This window comes from Phyllopteryx taeniolatus, chromosome 2 (assembly GCF_024500385.1).
Source record: "Phyllopteryx taeniolatus isolate TA_2022b chromosome 2, UOR_Ptae_1.2, whole genome shotgun sequence".
Lineage (NCBI taxonomy): Eukaryota > Metazoa > Chordata > Actinopteri > Syngnathiformes > Syngnathidae > Phyllopteryx > Phyllopteryx taeniolatus.
The window spans coordinates 31,639,029-31,655,094 of NC_084503.1; the positions used below are offsets into that span (position 1 = coordinate 31,639,029).

The following is a 16,066-nucleotide window of genomic DNA, read 5'->3' on the forward strand; positions in this document are numbered from 1 at the left end:
CATTAGCATGTTTGATTACTTTTTTCACTATTCAGCCCGCATCCTCAAATGTTGCAATGTCCCTGCAATTTTATTCGAGTGGAGACGAAGGACAGAGAGAAAATTAAATACACCAAGCAAAGTGTCGTAGACATGCTAAAGTTAGCATGTGTCTTAACTTATTGTCATTTGTTGCAGTATATTCTCAAATATAACAATAACGCAGTAATTGTATTGACGAGGAGACCAAGGGCAGCGAAAAATCCAAACCAAGCAAAATAGAGAGTATGGAATATACAGTATAAAAGCGTCCAGAGCTAACGCATAGCAATGGGCTAAGCTAACGTTAGCATGTGTATTTATTGTTATTCCTAGCTATGTAGCCAGGCTGACCAGGTACTACAGTAAAAACAGTGACAGTCATGTCACCATTTTGCTCCAGCGGTCTGCTTTCTTGCTGCCGATTGTCACCTCTCAAATAAGTAAATATTACACGAGAAATAATAAGGGAAAAGTACCTGCTTTTGTTAATTGAATCTGGCATCTTGCAGCCAATTTGGTAACATGCAGTGGAAAATGTTCAGATGTCTTCTTTAGAATGCAAGGGACCGCAGTACGCTGAGTGCCATGTAGGCCATCTGGCTCACCAAGGAGAGGTTCTGCTTTTCCGTGTGGCATGTACTGTATGCGTGAAGTGGGGAATCTGGTGCCATATTGCTCGCGGTTACAGATTCATTAACCTTGAGAAGCCTCCCCGGCAGCTCCATATTAACAGCTACATCTGTTGGGATGAAGGAAAGACTGTGACAGCCTCATTGGCTGACTGAACGGACCAGGTCATGACAAGTTCACCATGTCATTAAGTAACTCATCCATCCAACTATTTTCTATAGTGTTTGTCCTCATTACAATCGTGAGAATCAGAATAATCTTTATTTGCCAAGTATGTCAAAAACACACAAGGAAATTGTCTCCGGTAGTTGGAGTCGCTCTAGTACGACAACAGACAGCCATTTGACAGAAAATACTTTTGACACATAAAAACACAGTACAGAGAGTCACTGAGCAATGAAAGTTTACTGCTAATGTGGTAATGCATTTTACATATATACATAAAAAAAAAAAATTTGGGGGGGGGGGGGGGGGGGGGGTGACAATTGTGCAAATGATGCAGAGTCCTCTGGCAATTTAGAGCAGTTTGAGCTATACGAGCTATAGTCTCGTACAGTGACCATTGTGGGGCAAGAGGCAGGGTACACCCTGGACTTGTCGCCAGTCAATTGCAAAGCACCTATAAACAAACAACCATTCATTGACTGATGGACAATTTAGTCTTCGATGAACCTAACATGCATGTTTTAAGAATCCCGAGAAAACCCTCACAAGCAAAGGACGAACATGCAAATGGACCTAAGCCAAAATTTGAACCAGAACTAAAACTCAATAATGCAATAAATCATCTTATTTCTCATTTGGTCTTCGGTCAAGGGGCTCGATGTTAGGTTCGATTGGGCATCTGCTCACAAAACAATACAAAATACATTAAAAATGGTTGTTCTCATAAGGTCACATCAATTTAAAATGTCTTATAGGAGTGTTCTTCTTAATACTTCTGAGGTTTATTAGTTTTTTTTCCAAGGACAAGCCTGCAACCACACTGGTTTGGGTTTGGGATTCCAGCAACGATCCAGCAGGGTTACCAGAGCCATTGTGTTGGGAACAGAAAGAGCTCAGCGGGTGACTGACCAGACAGAAGCGTCATGCTGGACCTGTCTTTTGAATTCACACTTAGCACAGCCTGCTAAGATGCAGCAGGGGAAAACACACATTTAAAAAGCATAGAGGTACAGTATATACATGGTCTTAACATTCCAAGCTATGATCCTGGATTGAATTCATGGCAAAACACTGTATATATTATTTACTTATTTGCATATTCTAAACATAACAAAATGGTCGATAAAATGTAAATTAGCTAAGGGATGAACTCCTCACAGCATGAACTCCATTGACTTGCACTATTAGGGAAAGAGACGAGTCAACAAGAGGCACCACCGTCAATTGTTCATTTTGCATAACAATAGGCACATCTTCATCGCCTCGGAAGCACAAAGGTATCACAACATTGCCATGGTGACAATACAGCAAAGTTGAAGGTCTATAGACTTGGGCTCGCACTTCTGTGCTAAACTTGTTAACACGTCCATGTAAAATGCACGCTTCAAAAAAGTTTACTTAAAAAAACCTCTTATTCTCCAAAGGAAATGATTAAAATAGAATGAATGAGTCACCACCATCAAACATATGTTAATGGGACAATGTCTGAAGGAACATTTTAAAATGCTGTCACACAATTGTAAAAATAAGTTAACCACTGTTAATATTATGGTGTGGAGGAAATAAAAAACACATGCTTGTTATTGGAATGTGGGAGGAAGCCAGAGTGCAAGGAGAAAACCCACGCCAGCCGAGATTTGAACCCAGAACCTCATAACCGCGCTTCATAGTACATGTGTTATCCACTTGGGAGTGAGACAGGTGGGGACGAAGGAGTCAGACTTCTTACAGACGTCTCCTAGACTCATAAATAAATCACCACTGGGTTAAAAATAAACTGCAACCCCTCCTTGTCGCAGTTAGGCCGGCCAGCAATTGCCTGCGACTAAATGCATTAACGCTGGCGACTTTGCGCGTCAAAGCATGACTCAGCGAGTCTGGAAAAAAACCAGGTTGGATGTAAAAAAATAAAAGCTGACAGGGCAGGGGAGCGCAATGACATTATTGGGAACAAAACATGCAAGGCACCTTTTATGCAAATTGACACATGACATCAGAAGGTGGATTTACTCAACTTCTATCATGACCATCTTAAATGACTACAATCACTTACCTTTGTCATCCTCATCATCATCACACCCTAAACGTGATCACAGCCAGTTTGGAATAAAACGGTAGCAGGTATGTAGGGTTTTTAAAAAGTCGACTACATGACCATTAAAACATACAATCACAACCCTACATAATCTGTAGGCCACTTCCGAAATGTTCTCCTGGAAACTGTGAAATGCAGGCGGTCTTGAATGCATCAGTGGGAACTCTAAAAAAAACCTCCATGAAGGACAACAAGGCTCTCCTGAATTTACTTCTCCAAGAAGAGTTCCCCAAACCCAATTTCATTCCCCCCGTGGATGCCCAAGACTGTCAATTCTCCCTTGTAACCTCAAATGTTACAATGACAAATCCGTTCAACCCAAGAGAGTTGTGGTTTACATCATCCATATGGTATCAGCTCAGCAAGCTTGTAGTGGTGGTACAGACTTTCAGGCCCATTGGTGAGATGCATCGCCGTGCAAATCAAAACTAAAAGCATGTTGCGTGAAACATCCCAAAGGGGGCTTCACTTATGTATCATTAATTATTTACTGTATCATCTTTCTATTGATTTGCTGCTGCCTTGAATCATGCTGCCTCTCGCATATGCATTGTGATGCTTCAAGATAAGACTCAAGTAGCTATAATATGAGTCACACAGAATATAATCGGCAGAAATTACTCGTAATATGTAGTGACCATTCAGTTTGCACCTGAAGAGCCTACATTTACAGCGAAGCAAAGCAAAGATACATAGTGTATAAATACAGGCCATAAAATTACACTTATATGCACAAATATCACTTTAAGTACACAGTACACCACTACAGATTACAGACAACGACCCGCATATTTGTCGCAACTGTATGCACGCACGTGATCAAACACTATACAACTATAACATGAGAGGACCCAGAACTAAAACAATACAACTATTATTGTAATCTCACTAACATGTTCCAACTCGTGAAAATGACCACAAAACTGCATTTCTTAGTGAGTGTTTATAGATAGAGTTAACATCCATCCATCCAATTTTTTAATGGCGAGTGTGGTCAGGAAGTGAAGAAACGGGTCCAAGCAGGTTGGAACGGGTGGAGGAAGTTGTCAGGTGTGTTATGTGACAGAAAAGTCGCTGCTAGGATGGGCAAAGTTTATAAAACAGAGGTGAGGCCAGCCACGATGTACGAATTAGAGACAGTGGCACTGAAGAGACAACAGGAAGCAGAGCTGGAGGTGGCGGAAATGAAGATGTTGAGGTTCGCTCTCGGAGTGACCAGGTTGGATAAAATTAGAAATGAGCTCATCAGAGGGACAGCCAATGTTCGATGTTTTGGAGACAAAGTTAGAGAGAGCAGACTTCGATGGTTTGGACACATCCAGAGGAGAAATAGTGAGTATATTGGTAGAAGGATGATGGTGACAAGCCGAAAGGAAAAGAAGAAGAGTCTTCATTCAGGTCGCGGGTGTGGTGGAGGGTATCCAAGGTGACTTTAGGCAAGAGGTGGGACACACCCTTAATTGGTCATTGGCCAATTGCAGGAAACAAATAGATAAAAAAAACAAAAAAAAAACACACACTCACATTCACACCTATAGTATGCAGGGCTGCAGCAATTAAATCTGTCTAAAATTGAATATCCTACCAATTATCCCATCCATTAATGGAGTAATCAGATAAAAAATTATTTTGCATTATTCAACACAATAACGTGCATGTGAGGTAATATTTTTGGCCACTTGGGGTCACCATCCTCACGTTCTACTGTAGTATCTGTGTCTTTGAGTGCGTATGGCTTTAAAAAGCGGGGCCTGGCCTGGTGAGTGACGTGGGCGTCAGCAAATGATTATATAGAGTTGGCTGACTGTTAGGCGTGTAGACATCCTGGACTGGTTGCCAGCAAATCATCGACAACATAATTTTGTCTCAACATTTTTCGAAATTTCTCAAAACAATTTAGAGGACTCATGTTAAACTTCACTTCAGTGAGTAGCCAAAGGAATACTTGTGTTTTGCTTTTTTGTTGTTGAAAAAGCCAAACACTAATTTTATCCATATTCCCTTTCCTGTTCTATGTTAGCAACATACTTTCCCTCTTTGCCACCACTGGTCTCCTTCTGTGGTGGAACAATTTACTGCCTTCAAAAGCTGTGTTTAGTCTTGTGAAGACTCACCTCATACACATAAAAAATTTGACACCATATGTTAACTTATTTTTTTACACTTTGATGATTACTTTTATGATTATGGTTATGGACTGGAATTGGTTTGTCCTATTTACAGTGTAGTTTATATCCAAAGGGAAAATGGATTTTAGTTCCAGTCATCTGGCATCTTGGAATGTACTCTGTTCAACCACAGGAAGTTTCACATCCCCAACTCGCGAATAGGCCAGATTTAATGTGAATACTCTCATTTGCAGTCATTTAAATACAGCTCAGTATTGTTGAGCAGTCAAGGTTCATTTTCAATGAGTGTCAGAGGAAATAAATTGGGGGTCAAACGTGTTCCCACTGATATGCAGTTGACTTACCATAGGAGATCATTTCCGGTAGAAGTGCAAAGTATAATTAATGGGGCATGTTTAATAATTTCCCACAGTTGCCACTTGACCACAGCATCTCTTACACAAACTGCTGCACACTTGCCAGCAAATCCGTTTACGGCATTTAAAAATGGCCGCTATTAGTCTCAGAACTGAGAGGAAAGTAGATTAAACTAATCTCCTTTGTTTACTTGGCTTGAAAACCGCTCTGTGCGTTTAACGCGCTGACCCATTTGAAGTAGCGTGACACGACAGAAACTGTTTGGAAAAGCCCAAGCACACGGATCGCTTTCATGAGAGGCCTTCAGTAGTCATTAAGACGTGTGGTCCAACTGATCTCTGATCGCAACTAATCTCTTCGGGATGCATCATTACAACGCAATTGCATTATATTTTCCTCATTGTAATAAGTCAATTTGCATATACAGGTAACTTATCCAGTACAGTGGAACCTCAGGTAACAAATTTAACTTGATCCGTTACCCCGTTCTGAAACCGAAATGTTCACAAACCGAGGTAACGTTTCCTACTGAAATGAATGGAAAAACAATTAATCCGATCCAGCTACAGAACGACATTGTATTGACCTTATTTTGATTGTTGTGTGCTTAAAAATAAATATAGAATATAGAATCCACAATATAGAAATATGTGAAAACATAATTAATGATGATGAAATAACAGTGGGCTCACTAGCAAATCACTGAGCAGTGTCTTAGCCTTTTCGTGTACAGTAATGTGTAAGTTTACTGTGGATACTGCTAGCCCTAAATGACTGACACCTCCCACAAAGCAGTGCAAACCAAAGCACTTTGAAAGTGGGTGGTTCGTAAACTGAGGTTCCACTGTATCATATTTTTCTTTTGTAAAGTGGTAACTTGACTTCCAGGGGCCTCAACTTGCAAGTTTTTTGAGTAACGAGCCAATGCTTTGTCCATCTTTTGCTTCGTGTTGTGACCCATAGTTGCCGATGCACTTTCAGCCGTTTATTGAACAGAACAAACAGTCAAACACATAAATACAAAACGAGAACACTGTAAATGAGTTACTCTAGACTGGGCCACAACTCCGGAAGCTCACATTGAACTAACCCACCAACCTGACTCTAGCTCTTGATGTCACTTGCTAGGTCACACCCCTGAAAAGGCATACATCCAATGCGTGAATACCCTACGACAGTATGTACATTAATTACACTGTATAAAAGCAATGTATTTATTTACATTCTCTTTTATTGTGTTTTATAATGGTTTTATACAATACGGTTCCATTTTTCTTAATCAAAACCAAAAAAAATGCTTTATTTTTTCAGGGCAGGCTGAAACAGATTTATCGGCATTTCAATTCAAGAGGGAAAATTAATTTGACACGTAAATTGAGTTACTGTTTTAAAAGCTTTGCAATGGAAAAAAATTAAAGTCGTAAGTCAAGGTTTCACTGTACTTCTCACATGGCGCCACTTTTGAATTTTGTATTGTTATACCTCTACAGTTGTGCCTTGTGATACTGTTTTAATCCGTTCCTGGAGGCTCACCTTCTCTCTCGGCTTCTTAATAGGGCTGTAATATTAGTCGTTCTTCGCAGAGGATAAAGAACATATGCCTGTGAATATTATATCGTCCATGTACATGTCTGCCAGTACCATTCATGTTCACATATTTGTTTCTTAAAGGGTAACAACACCACTACATAGATGCTAATTGCCTATTGAGGTTTCCATTTTATGTTTGCATTCACATAGCGGAGGCTATGTGATTGCTTTTAATATACAATGAGTACTTTTCTTTATGTTTAGTTTGACAGCAACCTTCAGCTGAGAGTGGCAACAAACAGCTTGAAGCCTCTTGAAGACTATTTACCAATTGTATCTGCCAAACTGCTGCTTGTTGTAATGTGAGTTGACTCACCTGCCACTATACCGCACTCGTATCTCAAGTTTGCGCTTGCAAGTCAAGACAAAAGAAATCAGAACTCTTAAGTAGGGTCACTTGTATCTCAAGACGCTACCATTAGTATTTAGATTGTTGCTTTGTACAAACTTTTATTATTTGGCTTTTTTCTACTTGTATTTCACACAATGTTGGCATCATTTTGGACGGTAAAGAAATTTCATTGCACTTGGGAAACGTTTCCCAAGTGTTCATATGACACTTTGAATCTTGAATCTGTTGTTAGAAGCTTGCAAATACGTGACGATGCAAGTCAAGCATGCGAGCAAAGTAACACTCACGCAATTACACAACGAGGTGAGGTCACTGTCCTGATTACCCCACATGCAATCCACAGTAAATACATAGCTAGTCTCAGTAAACCAGTAATCTGACGACTTCAAGTTAGTGGTTGGGGGGAGCCATTAAATCCCAGCAGTTTCTTCAAAATGAAGACTCATTTCGTTACCGGCTTTGACAAGCCAGACAAAAGGTTTTAAAAGGGCATCATGCACTCGTAGGTACAGTACAGTTCATCTGCAAAATCTATTGCGGGCCAGTACAACAACTTTACAAAGACATTAATGCTCAGCGTAGCGCATATGCTTCACTGTTGGAGGTTAAGGGTTCAAATCTCGGCCCAGGTCCTTCCTGTGTGCAGTTTGCATGCTCTCCCTGCACTTGTGTGGGTGTTTTTTTTTTTTGCTTCCTCTCACGTTCCAAAATCACGCATGTGCTGTTTGTTGAAGAATCTTAATTGTTCATAGCTGTGAATGTGAGTGTGTGAATTTGTCCTGCAAATAGCTGGCGACCAGTCCAGATTGTACCCTGCCTCTCGTCCAAAGTCAGTCAGGATAGTCACGAAACCCACAACCATAATGAGGAAAATAGCTCCAGAAAATGGATGATTTGTTGTTGTTTCTAGAGGTGCAACGATTAATCAATTAATAGACAGCTAATCGATCATCAAATTATTCGACAACTATTTTGATAATCGATTAATCATAGAGACCTTAAAAATGACCAATTCCTCAAACTTTCAGTCTCTCAACAGTAACTATTCTCAGGTTTCTGTAGTCCTCAATGAAAGCATGAATTTGTGTTTGATTAAAATAAGACATTTGGAAACATCTGCTTTTAGTTTAGAAAACAATGATTGACATTTTTTTTCCTATTTTCTGACATTTTACAGACTAAACCAGTAACTGAATCATAATCAATTTATGTTTGTGCACTTTCTGCACTGTCAATTTGAAATAATGTCTTATTTTTGAATACAGGTATGGCCATTTAAAAAGTGTTTATGCAATTCATCGATTAATCTAAAACATAATCGTCAGTGCAGCCCTATTTTGTTTCCAATGGTACCTTGAGATACAAGTTTAATTCATTCGTGACCACGCTTGTAACTCAAACCCCCCCCCCCCCATTCAAATGAATAGAAATTCCAAAAATCAACAAAATAAAATTGCAATTTGTTTTTCATAAAGAAAATAGCACTATACAATTTTTAGTTTACACAACAAATAGTAATGACAATTAAATAGAATGTAAATGTGCACCATGATTAATTCACTGTGATTGTGCGTTTAATTATGGGGGGCAGTATAATACAAGCATACGGCTATACTGTACATAGTGCCACAGCATGGATGAATCTCAACTTCTTATAGTTGACATCATGTTGGACTTCTTCAGATAGCAAAACAGCCAAGTAGTGTACTACCTTTGCTTCAAGAGCCCTTACTCAGGTTTGCTGCTATTCTGTTCACCCTCTGACGGGCTTCAAACAGACCAGCTGAGGCACCTTTGCTTAGTTTGCTATCAGCGGTCCTGGTTTTATGTTCGGTGCCAATAAAGGAAGTCATAAGTCAATACGAGGGGGTCCCTCCCGGCAACGATGCCTGATGGAGGCCACAGATAATAACCGCTAACAATGAAGCCGGTTGCCTTAAACTGTGAAATTGAGAATAATAAGCTTTTTTAATGTTCTCTTGTCTAATAATTGAGCAGCATCTGCTCCTTTGTATTGTTGTGAATGACAACTGCTATAGCACAATACTATGGCTGTGTTTGTAATAGAAAATGTAGTAAATCAACTACTTTTGGAGAGCAAAATGAGCAGATTTTCATAGAGAGACATTCCAAGCCAGCTGTTTTTCATCGCAAAGTGAGAGTTTTATCTTTTCCCCTGCACTACTTTCAAAACAGAAAAGCAAAAAAAGAGGAAGGAGACAGGAATGTTTTTTCTGAGAGAGAGGAGCTTGTTGCATAATAGATTTCCATCTCAGCCTTGTTCAAATTGATACCGGGACTTCTGACAAACTTACACCGCACTTAAACGCCACCGCCATTGTATACAGTATGTATTGTGTGTCGACTGTATATATCAGTAACTTTTTAACCAGACCCAATGCTTCACTTTCCTACCAACGCTTCAAAACACAAAACGACCCTTTCAAGCCAAAGCACGGTGGTGAACGTGTAAAGTTCAGAGAAGTACAAGAAATTCAAAATCACTGGCTAATGCTGAGATAAAGCTGAGCATACGGGGTGAAGACAAGCAAGTCAAGGTAGACAGGTGAGCTGTCCTGCATTTAAAAAAACAGCATGCGTCTCCTAAGAGCTGCAGGTGGTCCTGAATATGAACAGCAACACACACACACGCACACACAGACGGGCTGAAGCCAATGCAAATCGGAACCATTAAACCCTAAAAGTCCTTGTGGAAAGCGTGACTTTTCACATTTTAAGGCTGCTTAAACTCACTTCAGGATCTAGCTTCAGCATAAGAACAGTACAGCCCAGACCTCCGCCAAGGCTGAACAGCTGCATCCCATAGGCGGCAGTAATTATACACCATCTTTTGTGAATTGCAGTACTCACAAAGATCTGGATCCGAGCTGATCGACAGTTTAAACTACACTTTAAATAAAAACGGATTTAAAAGCTTTTACACGACAATGATGAGCCTGAAAACACAGAAATATGAAAGCTTTTTTTTTTTTTTAATTTCAGTTTCTGTACTAAATGTCTATTATTGTCAAGCAATCATTTGAATTTATTTCTTAATTTTCCCTCAGTCATTGATCTTTTTATTTGTATTGTTGCTGTGGTGTTATTTATGTTCTGCATGGTGTCCTTGAGTGCTCAGAAAGGCACCTATGAATAAGATTTCAATTATATTTACATATTCTTTCTTAGCCAAAGCCACAGTGTTGCAAAAATTTGTTTTTGAGTCATATAACAAACATGGGCACTCTATACAAAATTGCTTCAAAAGAAATCATTATTAGCCCATAATGATGATGAAATCCATACCCATGACAAGTTTATGTACATTTCTAACCGTAACTGTTAATCTTTGAATTTACAGTTAAAGCCTTTAAAAGGTCTCCCAGGCTAAACACTTTTTTTTTTCCTTAAAAAAAAAAAAAATCTTTATTAGCATCCACAGTATGTGGCTCATCTGACAGCAGTAGTGCTCTGAAACCAATGTACGGTACACACTAAGGATAACTTTTCAAGTGACAGACGGGACAACAAGATCTATATCAAAGCCAAACGCTAAGCAGAGCTGCAGTGTTGATGGATGGACAGATTAGTCTTAGCGAACAGCATTTAATTTTTTTTCAACGTTATGTTACATGGTAGCAGTCACAAGCACAGCCACCACAGACAGAAAAACATGTATGAACTCAACCAATTCATTTACTACCTTGCCAAAACAAAAAGAACCACAAGGTGACAATTTAGTCACATCCTGTTGTTCCTTCAACTTTTTCAGGGGTCTCCTGTTGGTCTGGGTTCGATTCACACTCAATAGTTGGCATGGTAATGTAAAGTCATACTGGTGTTAGTATAAACCCTGCAGTAGAGGGGGGTGCATGAGACAAGAGAGACCCTCCCCAAAAATGGCGATTAGCACCGTAATTCTTGATCCTTTTGCCTTTTGACCAACGCGTCATAAATACCTGGTTTTAATTCATAGATAAGTGGGATGTCTCCTTTAAAGGGGCCATATTAGGCAATTTTTGGGGAATTATGCCAAGGTTAATTTGAAATGCTGCCTCCATGAGTGAAAATAAAATAAAATCGGTATGGTCGCCTGCTGTAAGTGTGTGGGAGATATGGTTAAATTGGCTTTGCGCAAAGTAAGCAGAGCAGCATTGAGTTTTGTTGGTTACGCAGATTAGCATTAGCCGCACTTACGTCATTGCTCTTGATGCAGGCTTTTGTTGTGTTAGGCGATGTGTCTGTGTACCAACATACACAGAGTATACGGTATGAACTGTTACCTCCACAAGTGAAAGGCTTTCATTGTTTTGGGCTTAATGCTGAGTTGTATTTTTAATCATTTGTTTCTATGCCTGTCCATCGAAATATGTCTTTACGTAAAGACCGCTGCACTGTAATGTGCTGAAAAAATATCAACAAAGTAATTGAAGAATCGATAGCGGTCGGGTCTGGAACGTATCATCTCTCTCATGGTGAACGAGAGTTCACCAAATCTACTTTTCAGAGACCAATGGCCCCTCACTAACTTTTGGCGGATTGGGGGGGGGGAATTAACGAGCGACTCCCCATTCTGGTCCCCACATGTTGACCATTCCTCTGAGCCATGGGTGGAGCCAGCATGTTTGTTTTGAGTGTTTGAATGTGTGTGTGATGGTGTGAGTGGGTGGGGATCCACATGTGCATTTGTGTGTGTGTGTTTCAGCAAAAAGGAGGAGGACGCGGAAGAGGAGGAGGCAGTTTAAGTGTTTCAAGGAATACTTCTTGCTGCAGCTTTTGGTTTACTGTAAAACGAGGGAGGACAAGTGTTGTTCAGTCTCACTGATAGGCTATCACAAAGCACAAGAGGTCGTCTGAAGGTCTGATTCCATCCTGCCCCTCCTCTGTATAATGACACAATCAGCGACTCATCAACTTGATTAATGCAACAAAGCCGTTTTTTGTTTTTTCACAGGGGGAAAAAAGTGAAGTTTGTGATTAAATATTATTACACGGGAAGAGTTGAAAGGGGCGGCATGGTGGACGACTGGTTAGAGCGTCTGCCTCACAGTTCTGAGGACCGGGGTTCAATCCCCGGCCCCGCCTGTGTGGAGTTTGCATGTTCTCCCCGTGCCTGCGAGCGTTTTCTCCGGGCACTCCGGTTTCCTCCCACATCCCCAAAACATGCATGGTAGGTTAATTGACAACTCTGAATTGCCCGTAGGTGTGAATGTGAGTGCGCATGATTGTTTGTTTGTATGTGCCCTGCGATTGGCTGGCAACCAGTTCAGGGTGTAGCCCGCCTCCTGCCCGATGATAGCTGGGATAGGCTCCGGCACGCCCGCGACCCTAGTGAGAAGAAGCGGCTTGGAAAATGGATGGATGGATGGAGTTGAAAGGCACATCCGAAACATTTTGTGAAATTTTCAGTGCATGTTTGGTCTTTAATCTTCATTCAAACATCCTTTGGATTTCTTCGTCAGTGCCTCTCTAACAAACATCACCCATGTGGGACGTTGCCATTGGTGAAGTATGCATGTTCACCCTGCCATTGCGACTTGGTGCAATGAGATAATTAGATGCATGACAGTGACAATAGCGTACAACACAAAGGGGCGTGGGCAGTGAGTCTCGGCTGTTAAACTTCACACTCGCTGGTAGTAATCCGCCTCGTTAGAAGCTGGCAAATTCCTGGGTCGACTTCCACAGTCTTTACACGAGCCAGTAAAGAGGCAGCTTAGATGTGTAAATCTGCGGTTCTCAACAGTTGTCAGTCACCCCAGGACCCTCATTTTCCTATTGTTGCAAAGTCGCAACCCACTTTCATAGAAGTTAAGAACAAGAAAGAATTGTTTTTGTTTAAAAAGAAAAAAAGCACACACAGTTTTTTAAGCTGTTTCAAATTAGTTTGCTGTACCGCCTAATGCATGGTGCTTGCCATGATATCCACCAGCCAAAGGCTGAGCTGCGCTGTATTTGTTACAAAGTAAACCAGTGGCTAGAGAACAAGGAATTAACATTTCTTGTCACTTTCTTAATATATTCCATGTGGGGACTTGGCACACCTTTGTACTATACCGAAAAAAATCTGAATAGGAAGACATGTCATTTTTTTTTACGAGCTGTCCGCGACCCAATGTTGGGTCCCGACCTACCAGTTGATGATCACTGGTGTAAATGATACTTTTTTTTTTTACTGTGATGTACTAGTGATAGCACAAACGGAACAGTTTTGCTTTTGAATAAAAGACATCCCCCCCCAAGGTTTTAGACAGGAACAATTGTTGGGATAGTCATTGTTTAAAACTTTCACTTCCACTGTCCAAAAACAGCATTGTTGTATAAATCAGCTCTAAAAACTTTGCTTTTTTTCCCCCCAAACCATTTATAGTTGAAATAGTCCAGTGTTAACGTGCCTTAAAGCTTTACCAAATCAGTTCGTAGAGCTTGCATATGCCAGATGGGAAAAACTTCATTATGTCCTAGTTTGGGAAAACCAAAAATTCACATTACGTTTATTCTTATCTGCTTTTCTTTTTTTATGTTTTATATTCGACTCTATGGCTGATTTCATTACATATTTTGTTGTTGTTCCTTTTACAGCATTATTTTATATTCTATATACCTTTTTAATGTTTGTATACAAATAGTTGGGTCTCTGGAGTGTCTAAAAATGTGTCTATGAGCAAATGTATGATATATGCGTATGCATGGTCAGATGCCGTTATGTCAAACTAAATTTAATCTGGATTTGATCCAGATCTTGGTGTGAGCCCACATTGACAATATTATGAAAATGAATATTTGAAAAAGTGCTCTTAAACCACAAAAGCAATAATATTTATATCAAACTAGAACACAATTTACTATGTGTATCAAGGGTCTGATGCTGTAATATCAAACCGAATTTAAGATGGAATAGATATAGCTTTTGATGTGAACCCGCAAATTGATAATGCCATGAGACTGAAGACTACAAAAAATAATTGCTTTTAAACTGAGCAAAACTTTAAAACTATTTTTTAAAGTTACTTGCAAAAGTATATATATAATAATTCAAGTGATTCTATTACATGTTTTGGTGTGAAGCCACGCACTGACGATGAACATAAAAAAAAATACCAAGCTTGCAAAAAACAATTTATCCAGAATTTAATGTATGTAGGGTCAGAGGGTGCAAATATCAAACCAAGTTAAAACTGTATCTGATACTGATTTGGTGCACATTGATGATGTCACGAAAATGACAAAAAACAAAGGGCTTTTACACTGTGCACAACAAATCACTCAGTTAAATTCGATCTAATTTGAACCCAGCAAACTATGTGTATGCAGGCTTAGATGCTGAGTTTAATTAGGATCTGATCCCGATTTTGGTGTGCACACATTCATCCTCTCTTAAACGTTGCTGATATTATAAAACGTAAATAAACGAAAAAGGCTTGAGGGTGTTCTTAGTGTGTTTTGTTTTTCCCGACTGTCCGTTAAATATTGATTTAGCCAACACCAATAATGGTTGCACATCTTTTGTCAGCCTGAGGTTAAGTAGCATGACAATACTTGAAAGCAATGCAATTGTTTCATTTCAAATCAATTGTAGGAGCCCGAGTTAAAGAAAAAGAAAAGAAAGAAATCTCTGCACGCTTTAAAACAGCTTCGCGCACGCAAAGAAAAAACATTTTACTCACCCTTCCTGGCTGGCAAATGTAGTAAAAAAAAACAACTAAAAAAGACAACAATGGTTGCTCAAGTCTTTAGGGTGCTGGAAAGATGAGAAAAAGTAAAAAGAGATAAGGTTTAAATCCACCAAACGCCGCTGCTCGCACTGACGTGTCGCTCAAATGAAGTCCACTGTGAATGTGTGTGCGTGAGTGGAGTGTTTCCACAAAGGCTGCAAAAGTTCAAGTTCCGCCCACAACCCACGCTCCCTGCAAGCCTACCCTCCGTGACGTCACTCACCTCAAGGGAGTCCTCAAACTCAAATCAATCGACTCAAAACAAATACTCAAGTAACTATTATTTCCCGTGCAATTCTCTTAATTTGCTTTTCAAGGCGCAATTTGGATCAGATCCAGATTAAATCTGGTTGGACAATACTTCAGCCAGTATACAAATAGCGCATTGTTGTTCAAATTTAACTACGTGTTTGAAATACGGCATAACAGAGAATAAAATTGATTTTTAGAGAAAAGAAGTATGTCTTTGTCATTCATTGCAGGGTTTCATTTTTTTTATTGTTTTGCATAATATGAAAGAAGGGGATTTTTTTTCTTCACTTTTCTAATTTTTCATGATGTCATGATGTGTGGATTCATACTAAAATCTGGATCCGATCCAGATAGGACTTGCTTTTACATGACATCTTCTGAAACAGCATACAAATAGTATATTATATTTCGATTGGATAAGATGATACTAATATTATTCATTAATTTGTATTTTTTCCAGATTAGAAAAGATTGTTTTTTCCCCTTTGTGTCCACACCAAAATCCGGATCAGATCCAGTTTGACATTGCATGAGAGAATAATTTTTGTACACTTTGTATTTACAGTATGTAAAACATTTTTTATTTGTTGTCTTTTCACGAAGTCAAATGTGTTTATTTACTGTACACCAAATAAACAACATCTCACACCAAATGTGGATCAGATCCAGTTTGATATCACAGCTTCGGGCCCATTGACCTTACCGCTTATCCTCACTAGGGTCGCAGGCTTCCTGGAGCCTATCCCAGCTATCTTTTGGG

At 39.6% G+C, this 16,066-nt stretch overlaps 1 protein-coding gene across 3 annotated transcripts in view; it reads right to left on the reverse strand.

Moving 5' to 3' along the window:
• Positions 1–16,066, reverse strand: part of LOC133474241 (semaphorin-4B-like) — an 89,534-nt gene that overhangs the window by 57,328 nt on the left and 16,140 nt on the right. Inside the window, exons 1-2 of one of the 3 annotated variants that reach the window (XM_061765726.1) lie at positions 15,007–15,174; positions 498–760 (exon numbers count right to left, since the gene is read on the reverse strand). The exons of 1 other annotated variant lie outside the window; for it this stretch is intronic. The gene's annotated coding sequence lies outside the window, so the exon portion shown is untranslated. Of the gene's footprint in view, positions 1–497; positions 761–15,006; positions 15,175–16,066 lie in introns of those variants that run through there. One more of the 3 variants, XM_061765725.1, reaches the window with a different exon arrangement.